Source organism: Toxorhynchites rutilus, chromosome 1 (assembly GCF_029784135.1).
Source record: "Toxorhynchites rutilus septentrionalis strain SRP chromosome 1, ASM2978413v1, whole genome shotgun sequence".
NCBI lineage: Eukaryota > Metazoa > Arthropoda > Insecta > Diptera > Culicidae > Toxorhynchites > Toxorhynchites rutilus.
Window position 1 is genome coordinate 15,926,179 of NC_073744.1, and position 13,515 is coordinate 15,939,693.

At 37.5% G+C, this 13,515-nt stretch overlaps 2 non-coding genes and 1 pseudogene across 2 annotated transcripts; 2 read left to right on the plus strand and 1 right to left on the minus strand.

The window, feature by feature from the left end:
- The first annotated feature begins 4,153 nt into the window (after nt 1-4,153).
- Nucleotides 4,154-13,095, plus strand: LOC129772684 (uncharacterized; annotated as a pseudogene).
- Nucleotides 5,719-5,792, plus strand: Trnai-aau (transfer RNA isoleucine (anticodon AAU)). Its single transcript has one exon. It is a non-coding gene; the product is annotated as a tRNA-Ile (tRNA).
- On the minus strand, nt 5,863-5,934 carry Trnaw-cca (transfer RNA tryptophan (anticodon CCA)). Its single transcript has one exon. It is a non-coding gene; the product is annotated as a tRNA-Trp (tRNA).
- Nucleotides 13,096-13,515: the final 420 nt, after the last annotated feature.

Here is a 13,515-nt window from a genome sequence, read left to right on the forward strand (position 1 = left end):
CATATGCAAGCTTATTTCTCCATTTTTTGTCAGTGTTCGCTATATTGGAATAAATTAATACAGTGTACTACCGATTATCCATGAGCGCAAGGAACAAAAAAATTAATTACGATTCTCAAATAAATAAATTTTAATTCAAGCGCCGATAACATGGAATGTACAACAAGACTAAGGATACGGCAATACTCGGTTTCACAGGTCTTCAACGGGGGAGACAGATCAATAATGGATCAGCCATGATGCTCCTTGTTCCTTCCTCTTATATAATCAAGGGGAACAAGAACTTCTAGGCATCTTTTCACGACGCAGATTCCTCCCCAGTGGTTTAGTGCCATGGTCCGAGAACATCCTTGCCATCCAACCTTACAGATGAACAGTTTAATGGTGTCTGTAGCGATAAAACATAGTTGTCATTTTTTCCATTATATTAGGTTGGGGAAAAAGTAATCCATTATTTTTGGGTGAAATTCAAACCATTTTTAATATGCTTCGGAATGCACATGTTTGGTTGTAAAATTTGTTGCCTTTCTAAATGTAGCTTCATAATATCTCTATCGCAGAAGTCTTGGTTCTTACTGGCGAAAAACTCTAGCAATAGATTTTTACAACCTTCTATTGGTCCCAGTTTCTTATCGTTATGAAAATTTTACAATGCAAAAAAAAGGTGGTAATCGTTTGATACCAGGTAATCGTTTCATACCAGGTCCTGACTATATGGTAGATGCATTAAAACATCCCAATCAAACTCTCGGAATTGTGTATCCTTGTGATGTACTGATGGAACACAACGCTTCTTCTTTTGGCCAATTCTGGACGTTTCTGGTCAACCGCTAGCCTCAAACGGTCCATTCGTTGACTGTAGAGATCAGAATTTAGAGTATTGCACCGAAAAAAAATTAAAACATGAAAAAAAATTAAGAAAATTGATTGGTTTGTTAGAAAAAAAATTTAAAAAAATTTTAAAAATGTTTTTTAAATAAATTGAATTGCACGTATTTTACTGCTGCAGTATCGGCACTATACACACCATTCACAATTTCAGTGGCCTGGCTCGAAATTTCGCCTTCATAAAAAGAAAAGTGTGAGATGTGATGTACCGAATTTTCTTTTTGTTGATCTCCATTGTTAACAACCTGATACTCACAATTGAATGGAACAAACAAAAAATCGCAAAAGATTTTTTTTAGTGCGAAATGTGCGAAAACCTTTACAACGAGCCTAAATTGAAAATTGTATGATCGATATTACGCGAGATATACTACTGGCACTACCGAGAAAATAATAGGGAACTGTTTACCCAATTATTTTTTATTTTATTCAATTTTATTAGTTTAATTTTTGATTTACAATTAGTTTACAGTGTGAAAGATTCCACATGGTGATTCAATCTTTAGTCCAGCTGTTATTGATATAATTAATTTATATAAAATATATATTTTTCGTAGATGGTTGATGTACCATTTTGTTAGTTGCTACTGAACTATTGTTGTTTGATTTAAATACACTTAATCTACTATGTACACACATTTACAAAATTTAGGGATAAAGGTCTCTGATTTTTTTGCCATTCCGACCTGTCAGGATCTGGCTATGTGTCGTTGTTCGAACTGCTCGATTCTAATTCCTATTGGGCCAAAACAAGCTAGCCGGTGGACGTCAGTGGTTCTCGTGTGCCACGGAAGATTGAGTATTAGCTTCAGGAAGCGGTTCTAGATTACCTGAAGCTAATTCAGGTGAGATCTAGCACATCCACTCCAGACACCATCTGTTTGAATACCGCCAGTTTGTTCCCAGTACATGTTTTGGCTCGCCTGGCGATGATCGGGTAGAGGTTACGGAACATGGTGATGGCTTTGTTTACGCGATCATTTACGTGCGGACAGAAGAAAAGTTTGCTATCGAGAATCACACCATGGTAGCGAACATCAGGTGACTACTCTATCTCGCTGTTCAGTACTTTCAATCTCGACGTAGGCTTAAATCGCTCCGTGTTACATTTTGCGAAAATAATCCCTTGGGTTTTTGCCGCGTTTACTCGAAACTTCCAGGTCAAAACAAAACAAAAAAAAGATATTCGACGTGAGCGTTGAGTCCGGTTTGGAGCTTGGGCGTTGATGACACGTCCGTTGTAGAGGGTTTTCGAATCATTGGCAAACATCGACACCGGGTAAAGGAGGAATGTCCGAAGTGTACAGGTTGTACAGTAGCGAACCCAGAATACTCCCTTTGGGGACACCAGCTGCGACCGGGTACGTCTCCGAGAGCGCATCAGCAATGTATACTTTGAATGTTCTACCATGGAGATATTTCTGGAAAGTTTTCACCAGATATTCTGGGAAGTCGAATCTCTGAAGCTTAAATACCAGTCCGTCATGCCAGACATTATCGAATGCCTTTTCGATGTCCATCAGAGTCATGACTGTTTAGAGAACTCCTACGAGCAGGATGTAGTTTTCCTCTGTGTGCCGGAGGAGTGGACTGGACTCTGTGTGCCGGAGGAGTCCAGTGTACATTATTCTCTCGATCAGCTTGCTGATGGAGGAGAGTAGGCTGATCGGGCGGTAGCTTGACGAGCTCAAAGGATTCTTACCTGGCTTGAGGATCGGCACAATCTTGAACGCCTTCCAGGCAGGTGGAAAATATCCGAGTTCGAGACAACGGTTGAAAGTGCTTGCCAGTAGAGCGTATGATTTGGGTCCGAGGTTTTTAAGCACAATGTGGAAGCAGCCTTCGAGTCCGGGGGCTTTCATATTGCGAGAGTATTTGATGGCTTGATCGTTGATCTTCTACAAGCTCGAAGCGCAACCGATACCTCCATCGGACTAGCAATATTCTGACCCAGATTATGTGTCCCTGTTTGCTGCGTTATGGCGTTTGCTTTTTCAGTAGATGTAAGGTAGATTCGATTATTTACTTTAATAGGAGGCACGTGTTTCGGTTTATTTTTTAACACTTTTGCCAGTCGCCGGAAGGGCCTAGAATGCTTAGGCAAACTTCTGAGTTTGATATTAAATTGTATGTTTCTAAGTTTTTGCACTCTAGCAGCAATAATTTACATAGTTGTCATGCTGAAATACATTTTTTGTGTTTGCAGTTCATTATTAGAGTTTGGTTTGAATTTGATACTAAAACTATTTTGATTGTCACTTTTCAATTGACAACAGTGGAATACAATTACAAAATATATATTTTGGAAAGAAAAACAATGACAATCATCAAACATGGAAAAGAGTCGACTGAAATATCTAACGTAACGTGAATATGTACTCACAGGTTTAACGAACAAATCGAAACAAAAAATTAGGCATTCACAAACTGAATATCTGCTTGTCGTGTTTTGTGTCAAATATATATTTATTAGTACTCGTAGATCAAACTTTATCTGTTAAACAGTTTTATTTGGCTTCGGTCGAACAGAGTTTTTCTTGTTTGCTTCTAATTCTTAGTATTTTATTATGTTATACTGGGTGATTTTGTCATTCAACTCTGTGTACAATCGAGGCTCTTCTGTATGAAAAGATGTAATTTTGCTAAATCCAAGACACCAACGTTCTTTGAACAAGTTATGATTTTTTGAAAACTATTATAAAATGCAGTTCTAAGATCCAGTCTCAATCTTTTGAGCTACTACGAAATTTCTGCAGATTTAACATCCAACACAAAAACACAATTCAACTGTGGTAATCGAACACAAAATCTGGCTGAATTGTTTTCAATACAGATTGAATAATATGTACATGATGTACACAAATTCCAACATAAAAATTAGGAAGAGAGAGAAACTTTGACAAATACGAAGATTATAACAACTCGACAGCAATTGTTTTTTTTTATATCTGAGATCGTCAAACTTGCAGACAGTTCTCAATGTCCATTCCTGTTGGCTAATACAACTAAATTTGACTACGTTCAAATGTTTAATTAATATTTTATGTGCTTTTGCTCGACGAAGAAGATTCGTGTCTGTCAATTGGTATCATTCCATTCCTTCAGAGTAAATATTTGAATGGGATTTGAAACTATGATTAGATTGGATTCGATGCTTTCTTTAGAATAAATAATACTTTTATGTTAAAGTTCATGATAAGGTAAAAATACAAGTATAAAAGAGAACAAAATAATGGTGATAAATAGTCGGGTAAAAAGCTACTCAATTTTGGGACATTCAGTTCGCCAAACTGTGTTAATATTCCAATTAATAAGATTATTTATTTACGAACTTGTAGCATATTTTTTCTAACATGTCTATATTCCATATCGAGAGGGAGAAAATAGGAACCATTGAAGGATCATCATGAACATGAGCGGAAACAAAACAGAGCATACAGATTGTGTTGATAGTTATAATTCTGCACACACGCACTTAAAAATAACATCGGCTGGTGTGGTGAATTTTGTTCCTCTAGTTGACATTTCTCTCATTGCACCGAATCTACTGTTTATAATCTGTAGTGTACGTAAATAAAGAATATGTCAAAGGAAGAGAACGCAGAGCAGTAACTTCTGTTGGTGATGTGTCGTCAATATACATTTTTCGTATCGTTGATCTTTTTTCAATAGAAACGTCCTTTCTTTCCGCCATGAGATGGCCGATCTCAATGAATTAAAGTAACATGTCGGCATAAAACAGAACACAATTACTGTATTAACCTACCTTCCGTTTTAAGTCGATGCCGGCTTTGCTCCAGTTCGAGCAATCTCACCGATGTAATCTTCCCAGCGGATAGCGTCCCGAACGAGGAATTCATTCAGAAAATCTATGCATGCACCTCGATTCGGATCAGCTTCGAGCGGGACTTTCCGTGTCCGGTGTGTAGCAGCTGTGTCCGGATATTGAACACATTTTATGCCTACCGACGGAAATGCATGGATAACGATCGGGAACTGAGACGGATCCGCGTTGAGAAGAATAGAGAATCGGATGGGGAAGAGCATAAGCAGACAGAAATGGTTCCGTTGGCGTGTCTATACTATCCGTCTGCTGTGAAACAGACTGAATCGAGTGGTGACAGAAAATTTTATGGATTGGTGAAGAAACAGATTCATTGAAGAGTAAGGTTCGGGAGATTGAACGAAGGCGCTGGCTAAAGTAAACAATGCGTTGAAGCATTATCGCTCCGATTTTAAGTCGGATAATTTTCAGTTGACAATAAATGAGGTTTGTGGACATAAGGTACACATCGAAACTAACTAAGTGGTGAAGATGGCGAGGAACGTGATTCTGACGAGAAAATGGAAGATTGGAAGTTGAAGTATCTGACGCTTCGAAAGAATAATAATCACCTGCAGACGGCTTTCCGAGAGCAGCACACCAAAATAAAGAGTACCAAAGAAACGTTAAGAGCATACCAGCAGCAGGCCAGTTTCCTGAGATCAGGAGTTAACAGTGGACCGGGAAGAGAACCCAAGGTAGAGCCATCCGATGGCTAGTGTGGGGAATTTAAGATGCATCCGGCTTTTCCGCAGATTTCAGTCGAATTTCTGCAAACATTAAATTTCAAATCTGGACCAGGCGAAAAAGGCGATCGAAACATTGTCAGCAAGCTAGCTGTCGCGGTGTTTGGAGCCGAGACGATGGCCAGTTCTAGTGTCACCGGACGTCCATCCAATGCACACCATAATATTCCAGCAAAACCCCCGCTTTGTCCATAGAAAATAGCTGCGATTGGATGTGAGTATTTGTCTGAACTTTATCATTGTGCACCTATTGGATTGAATGGCTCCATAGCTCAGCTGGTTAGAGCGTCGTGCTAATAACGCGAAGGTCGTGAGTTCGATCCTCTCTGGAGCCAGGTTATATTTTTTTATCGACCTCTATTTTTATCTCATAATTGTAATTCATCATAAAAAAAATGTCTGGCTTGACCCCGACGTGATTTGAACACGCAACCTTCTGATCTGGAGTCAGACGCGCTACCGTTGCGCCACGGAGTCATATATCGATTTGCTACTAAACAACTGATGTATCCTTTCTTCTTGTCCACAGTGAAACTGTTCGAGCGGATTCAGCTGGAATTAGGTAATTCAAACAAAGAGGAACTGCTCGCTCGTTCCCACGAGAAGCTTGCCCGACTGATCGTTTGTCAGAAGTCTGTGAATTTGCGAAAGCATTTCTTGAAACGAAATCAATCTGCCGCGAATGGAGGCAGAAGCGAGGGTGGAACTGCGAGCGCTAGTCGTAATGCGGATGATGTTGAAATTGAGCCACCCCAGAGGAAGAGGGGACCGTATCGTTGATAGCATAGATAATAGTTCCGATTGTGAAAGGAAGCTTGCTACTAGGGGCTGCGGCTGTGTAAATATGAAAAACATACAGGATATGGTTTAAAATCGCTTCTCCGTTGCGGCAGACACTTGCTAAAAGTCACTCTAAAATGCTTTAAAAAAGATGACTAGCTTTAAACCCAGTTTTCGAAGCGATGAGAAGCACCTTCTGAGTAGTGATCCCCGATTTTTGAAATTATTCGTTCATCAACCAATCGATATTTTTCAGCTGTTCATTATTCGATACGATTAATCGATTAATCGCCTTACTGAGAAAAATAATTAGTTAGACCAATTTTAATATTTTTCCAGAATTTTTGTTACCGTTAGAATTATTTATATTTGTAACTAGCTGACCCGTCGAACTTCATCCTGCCCAAAATTATTGTTTTGATATGATTTTCTACCCGCTATATTGATCTATGGGCCAAGACAAATACAACAAAATAAAGACGACTCAAATCGGACCATTCCTTCTTCGGGTTTTGCGCTTAGTAACACATTTGGCCTCCCCTTTTTATTTATGTAGAAGATAGAAGATATAGGAGTGCGTTATTTCACCTGAAAATCCATTCCCACCTTCAAACAAAGATCAATTTCAATAGTGCAAATATCGATTGGACCGGCAACGCTTATCATGATGTAATTTTGAAACATATGGGAAATCAATTTTCTGAATTTTCCGATTTTTCTCTCCATAACATTGATCTACGGGCAGAGACGAATACATCAAAATAAAGATGGCTCAAGTCGGACGTTTCCTTCTTTGGGTTTCGCCCTTAGCAACACATTTGGCCTTACATTTTTATTTATATAGATTATTTTAGTTACAAGTGGTGATCCGCAGCACTGTTTGGTTTACCAACGTGTTTGTAACATCTCTTCAACAGCTGTAAAACGTGAAAACAAGCTATGCATAGCTCTACCCGAAACAATGTTAATTAATATTGAAATTGAAATACTGTAGAACCCCGATTATCCGCGGAATAGTCGGGTAAGGTAACGTCGTATAACAAAAAACACGGATAACGCAGTAAAGGACTGCGTCTACCACTCACTCACAATTTCCAGGAAGGTCTATAGATTTACCTTGCAACTCGCTGCCGCGAATAATCCGCACCGCGGATCATCCGCTCACGGATAATTGGGGTTCTACTGTATATGATCAAAAGTTTTTCCGTATTAAACAGATGTTCTATTTGATAGGATGACATGATTCTTTGTAATTGGTGAATAAATCAAGAGTGTCACGAAATTTTTAGAAAATGGTTATGTCATGTTTTCCTCTAGTGCTATTTTTTTTTCATTGATAAAAGAGATGTTTTTATCGATTCGAATATTGCAAACAGAAACGTTTTTAGCCTGCATACTATTTTATTATTTATACTGTTTATATTTATGATATACATCGCACAGCTCCGCACGAATGTGCGAAAATGCTGAAAAAAGGTCCGATTTCTCTAGCTTTGTCATTTCCATACAGGTGATTGCTTTCAGCCACAATTGGATCGTGAATCACCCACAAGTCGTCAGAACTGGTGTTGTGGCTCTCCTGATCTTTGAAGGTCGTTACTCTTTTGCAGCTGTTCTGACGAATTCGTATTTGAAATCAGATTGGTGTTGTAACTTTTCGGACCAGTTGGTTGAAAAGTTAGACCAGTTGGAGAGAAAGGCCCTGGTTTCTATAATTAATGTATCATTTCGTCTTGTTCTATATGAGGGACTCAGAACGAAAGGGGTGTAAGTGACTTGATCGATTTCTCTACATCAACTTTTTCTTTAGTTAATAACTCAACTGCGAAAACGTTCCGTTGAGTTTGTTATAGAATCCTATAGATGAGGTTCTGACCTATCTTCCACATTACCAAATACAACTGAGAATGAGTTTGCAGCTAAGTTATGACCAAAAGAGACAGTCGATGTAGAGAAATCGATTATGTCACTTATAGCGAATTCGTTTTTGTTCGGTTTCAATCCCAGTTCCAACCTAACTTTTTTTATTCACTCATAGCGAATTCGTTTTTAAAACTGAGTTAATGCCAAACTGACTCTGTAATAAAAAAGTCACAGGAGGGTTGTGTCCGACACACGACCGCATAGTTGACGTAGTATTCCGTTACGCTATCTGTTGTTTTGGATATGTTTGAATAATTACATTGTTAAACTCTTCGTTAATGATTTGGTGGCCCGGAAAAGGGCCGTTTTGTCTGGTCGTTAGGTATTGTTTGTTCACTCGTGATGAGTAATGATGATAGAAGAATGGTGATTGGTGCGTATCACGATAGAAGATGACACAGTGGAATGATATATGATGAAAGCCTCCCTTTGTGACCCTGAACGAGATGACGAAGATGAAGTATGAATGAAATGAAGAAAAAAAACTCATCAATGTAATATAAGATAATTATTATTAGCGAACAAAATTATCAATTGTTCTCACCAGAAAAAACTTTATTATAGAGAAAATATATATGAAATGGAAAACGATTTCATTTATAATTTTCACTTTCTGAGTGTTTATTCATTCCATTTTCATTTTCGCTTTAAACCCAACGGAACACGGAACTCCTTCATTTTTCTCGTCGCATGAACTTTTCTTGGGAGAAAAAAAATGGTTTGATATTTCAAGTCATTTTACATGGTGCGTACACAACCGCTACCATATACAATTTTACACTCACACTTGTTCTGAAAGTTTTACAATCCATGATCGGTCATTGATATGAAATTTCACGAAGCAACCATCATAAAAGTTCCAAATTTAAATATTATTTATATATTATCAAACATAAGTTTTATTCAGTTCATTGAAACATCATTCTTCAATCAATCCATCGATTCTTATTGGAACGAAAATAAAAGAAAAAACTCTCTTTTCCCCCAGGTACATTTAATTTGAAATCTCTGTTAGGGAATACATGTCGATGGAAACAAAAGCTCCCCCTGCTTTCATGCACTTGCTATGCCGATTTCCCCCAGGCTGCTTGGTTTTGATGTCTCTGTTAGGGAACACACTTCGGTGGGAACAAAAGTTCACTTAACATTGATGTATTTGCAATGCCGATTTCTCCCTATCTTCAATTTCGACCAATCAGAACGAGGTATTTCCGTTTGGAGATTTTTCGATTGTTTGATAGTTAGTATCATATGATATGTTATTTTATCCATTGTGATGACTCGTTATGGAATGCTCAGATCGATTGATGAAAATATCTCGCAAGTCCATCAGGAAATAACTGACCAATAATTGTAAGTACATGAGCCGCCGCATGTGTCGTCAATTTCGACCAATCATAGTTCATAGTTGTTCGATAGTTAGTTTCATGACATATATTATTTTATTCAATGTAAAAAATTGTTATGAAGTGCCGAAATTGATTGACGCAAAAATCTCATCAATCCATCATAAAATGACTGAGCAATAACAATTTGAAATTGGACAATTTTCACGATGTGCTCGATTTTCGATTTTCGATTTGTACCCCCATATGTTCCCGAAAGACGTAATCCTACGTCAAAACGTTTTTAGTTTCACGAATGCGTTACCACGAATGCGTCACCACGTTGGTGTGCATTCTTCTTCTTTCTTTGTTTTTAAGAGGCTTTAAACTGGTGTGCATTATATATTCTAATTTGTTTATATTTGCGACGACAAATGTACAGTTTCGACGTCTAGTGGCGATATTATTGTTTGGGAGGTAAATTATTCTCTATCAGATCAGAAGAGCCAAGTGCAGTGTAAAAATATAAAAGTTTGAATGAAAATTTTTACTTCATATTGTTTGATTACCTAACACATGTAGTCCTGACACTCACTTAACCATTTGTCGATGCATTTCCTGTTTGTTCCACAAATAATTACTATTATAATATAAAATCATCATTAGACACAGTTTTCGTTCAATATGTTTCTGGGATATCGATAAAAAAATCTCTTATTTCATCACAAAAAAATAAATATTCGATACGTTACAGTAAATTTTCATTCATAATTTTGATTTTGGAAGCATGTTTATTCCACCTGAATATCCATCATTATTTTCGCCTCCCAATGAAAGCACACAACGCTTAATGCCGTCTACACGAATATACTCTTCAAAATCAGAATCCGAATTGAATTACTATTCCAATAATACATAAGCAGCAGGTTTTCCATTTTCATAGTCTTAATTTTTTGATTTTCCAAAACAATACTCGGAACATCACAGTTCAATACAGGCAGGATTTGTAGAAAAGAATAATTGACGGAGACGGACGGTTCGTTGTGGTTTTGTCTGGGCTTTGTGTCTCGGCTTTTGTTTTGATTTTGGTTTCATTGGTGTTGAAGGAACTCTACGATAATGATCTCCGAGAGTACAGAGGCAGTGTGGAGAATAACACCTGAACAAGTGGAAACACTGTTGGATTTAATTGCTCCAAAAATAGAACGCCAAGATACACTCATGAGGGATGTTATACATGCAAGTGTGAAATTAGAAATTACATTGAATATCTTCTGGGATATCATTCAGATTATTGTTGATATTTTTTAGAATCTCGAAAGCAATCATAGCTAAGATAATTTCGGAAGTACAGTAATTTACATTTAATATGACATGCCGAGGCACCACTCAGTGTCGCATTGGAGGCGATTTTGACCTGTGATTGAACATTGACGAAGAGAGTGGTACAGTGTCGACGTCTGATGGCGACTTTCAATGTGGGGCCATAATTTGGGCCCCGAACTCGATGTTTACAAAAATGTCCAATCCGCGTTGACGGCATTCGCGTCATCGAAGGTACGGTGTCGCCACCTATGAAAGTTTCGCGTGTGAGTGAAAAATATGTAAACAAACCGTTGCATATTTTCTCTGTAATTAATATACTGATTTCTCGAAAATTTGTACCGTGTTTATCTTACCATTAGTGGAAATTGTTGAAAAATAGTTTTTCTTAGCTGTTTCGATGCTCCGAACCAAAATTTATTGTCATTTAGTAGTGAAAAAAAGCCGTTGAAGCACACCCTCTGTCAATCACCCTGCGAGAGAGGTAAACCGAATTAATGAAATTTGATATAAAAATATCCGCTTAGTGTTCATAAAATACCTAAAATACAAAGATCTGGCTTCTACTCAATCAGTGCTCTAATATTTTTCAAAATATTTTCCTTAGAACGTGTGAAATATGGACGTCAAAAGCTGCGCAAATTGCCCGGAGAACATGCAAGTCGGACGAAATTTGCTTGAAGCTGACTCCGAACAATCTGCAAAATTCAAAAGCCGTATTGTTTGTGTCGTCCCCGGATGTAAGCAGAGATATCGCCCCGGAATTTCTTTTCATGCCTTCCCTCCGAAAACGGACAAATCGCGGTATCTAGACTGGATCCAACGACTACGGTTAAAGATAGAACTTACAAAAACCTCCCGTATTTGTAGCCTCCATTTCATCGTGTCGAACTTCTACTCTCCAAGTATTCACATTCACATTTTCGCACTTTTGAAAAAGTGTGAAACAGTCCAACTTGGTGCAAAATGTGCAATAATAAAGAAATAAAATAAAACATACTTAAGCAAATGATACAAAACAGCCATTACGTGTTTGCACTTTCCTTTGCCAGCTTTACAGGAACACGAAAACAACCATTTGGAGAAGGAGATTTTCGTACGAATTTTTATTGTATGGGGTTCCGAGCTTGGAGATGATGACTGGAGGCAGGACGAGAAAATACTGAAGCCTTCATCGTGAACTTCTTCAACACCAACTATTAAAAGATGTCCAGCTTTGAATACTCTTTCGCCTTCGACGACTAAACGGCTTCCACCCGCAGCGTAATCGAACACATCCGCAAACTCCACAGCCACGTAGCAGTTTTCATTTTCTCCGACTGATGGCTCCTGATAATGCATGAAACATGGTCACAGAAAAACCACTTATAAGTTAAATTCAGCTTAAGCTACGGCAAAGTTTTTTTCACTGCATGAGGAAAACTCATTTTCCAACCGTTTGGAAGATAAATTTTGCACACAATTATTAATTTTTATTAAAATTTAGTATCCTGGAAGTTTGTTTACTTATTCACAAATAAAGACAGTATCCTTCGGATGCGGTAAGAAAACGTTTTCCCCTGCAGTAAATTTATGTGATTTAACTAAATTAGCATCCTAGAGGATAGTTCTTTCGATACATACTCACCATTACGAAAATTTCCGCAAAAAAACGTTAAAAACGGTGCGTTTCAAAATCACATTCTTTTTGCAATTCTTTGTTGACATTCGCTTCACGCACACATGCTGTCAAATTTAGCTTCGTAGTCGCGAATTGAGCTTCGTATTACGAAATGGGGGAGTAGGTTTACTATAGGAATATGGGTTTGCAGAAAAAATGACGCACTTTTAAAATTAATATTATGAATGAAAACTATTTTTCCCAAATCAAATTAGCACTTCATGTAAATTAAAATCACTTTTGCTTGCAAGTAGTGAAAAATGTAGTAGTAGTAGTGAATATCTGAAAAACCATAGAAAATAGTTTAAATTAGGGTGAGAACAACGTACTTTTAGAAGGTAAATAACGTCAAGAAAAAAATTTCATACAAATTTTAACAATTTAAAACTGCCTTAGGGCCGACTAATCTGATAGAGAATATTCGGCCTCATACAAACTAATGTCGTATCCAGATGTCGGCATCGTCCGCCGTCAACGCGAATTAGAGGTAAAAATGTCCAATTAAACGTGTCGCATAACAGGTCTGTCCACTCTCACGTCAAATGTAAATTACTGTATGTATAACAGTCTATAAATGGCAGTCTAAAAGATTTTTTTAAATTTTATTTATTTTGCCTTGACAGCAGTTTCGTGTACCAATTTGTGAAATAAAAATGATAGTAGATTTACAGATGGAATAAATACGCGTCAGAAATTTAAATAATGAATTAAAAAGGACTTTTTCAAATCGAATATGTATTCTGTTTTATAGAGCAATACTTTTTTTTGCAAATGGCGAGCGAATTTTGAACGAAAAATGTGTCTGATAATGATTTTAAATTCTATATTTTCAAGAAAACTATCTCAAAAAAGAAGTATGAAGTTATGTATTCACACGGTGTGGGTAGCTGCACTGCAGTAGCTGACTAGGCCGACTCGTGTGCTTACTCGCAATGTTTAAACTAGGCCCAGGGGGGGTTCGTAGAACAAACTTTTCCTGAAATTTTTAAAGTAGCGTTTATGGGGTTTCTCAAACAAACGATTCAATTCTCGCATAACTTTTGAAAA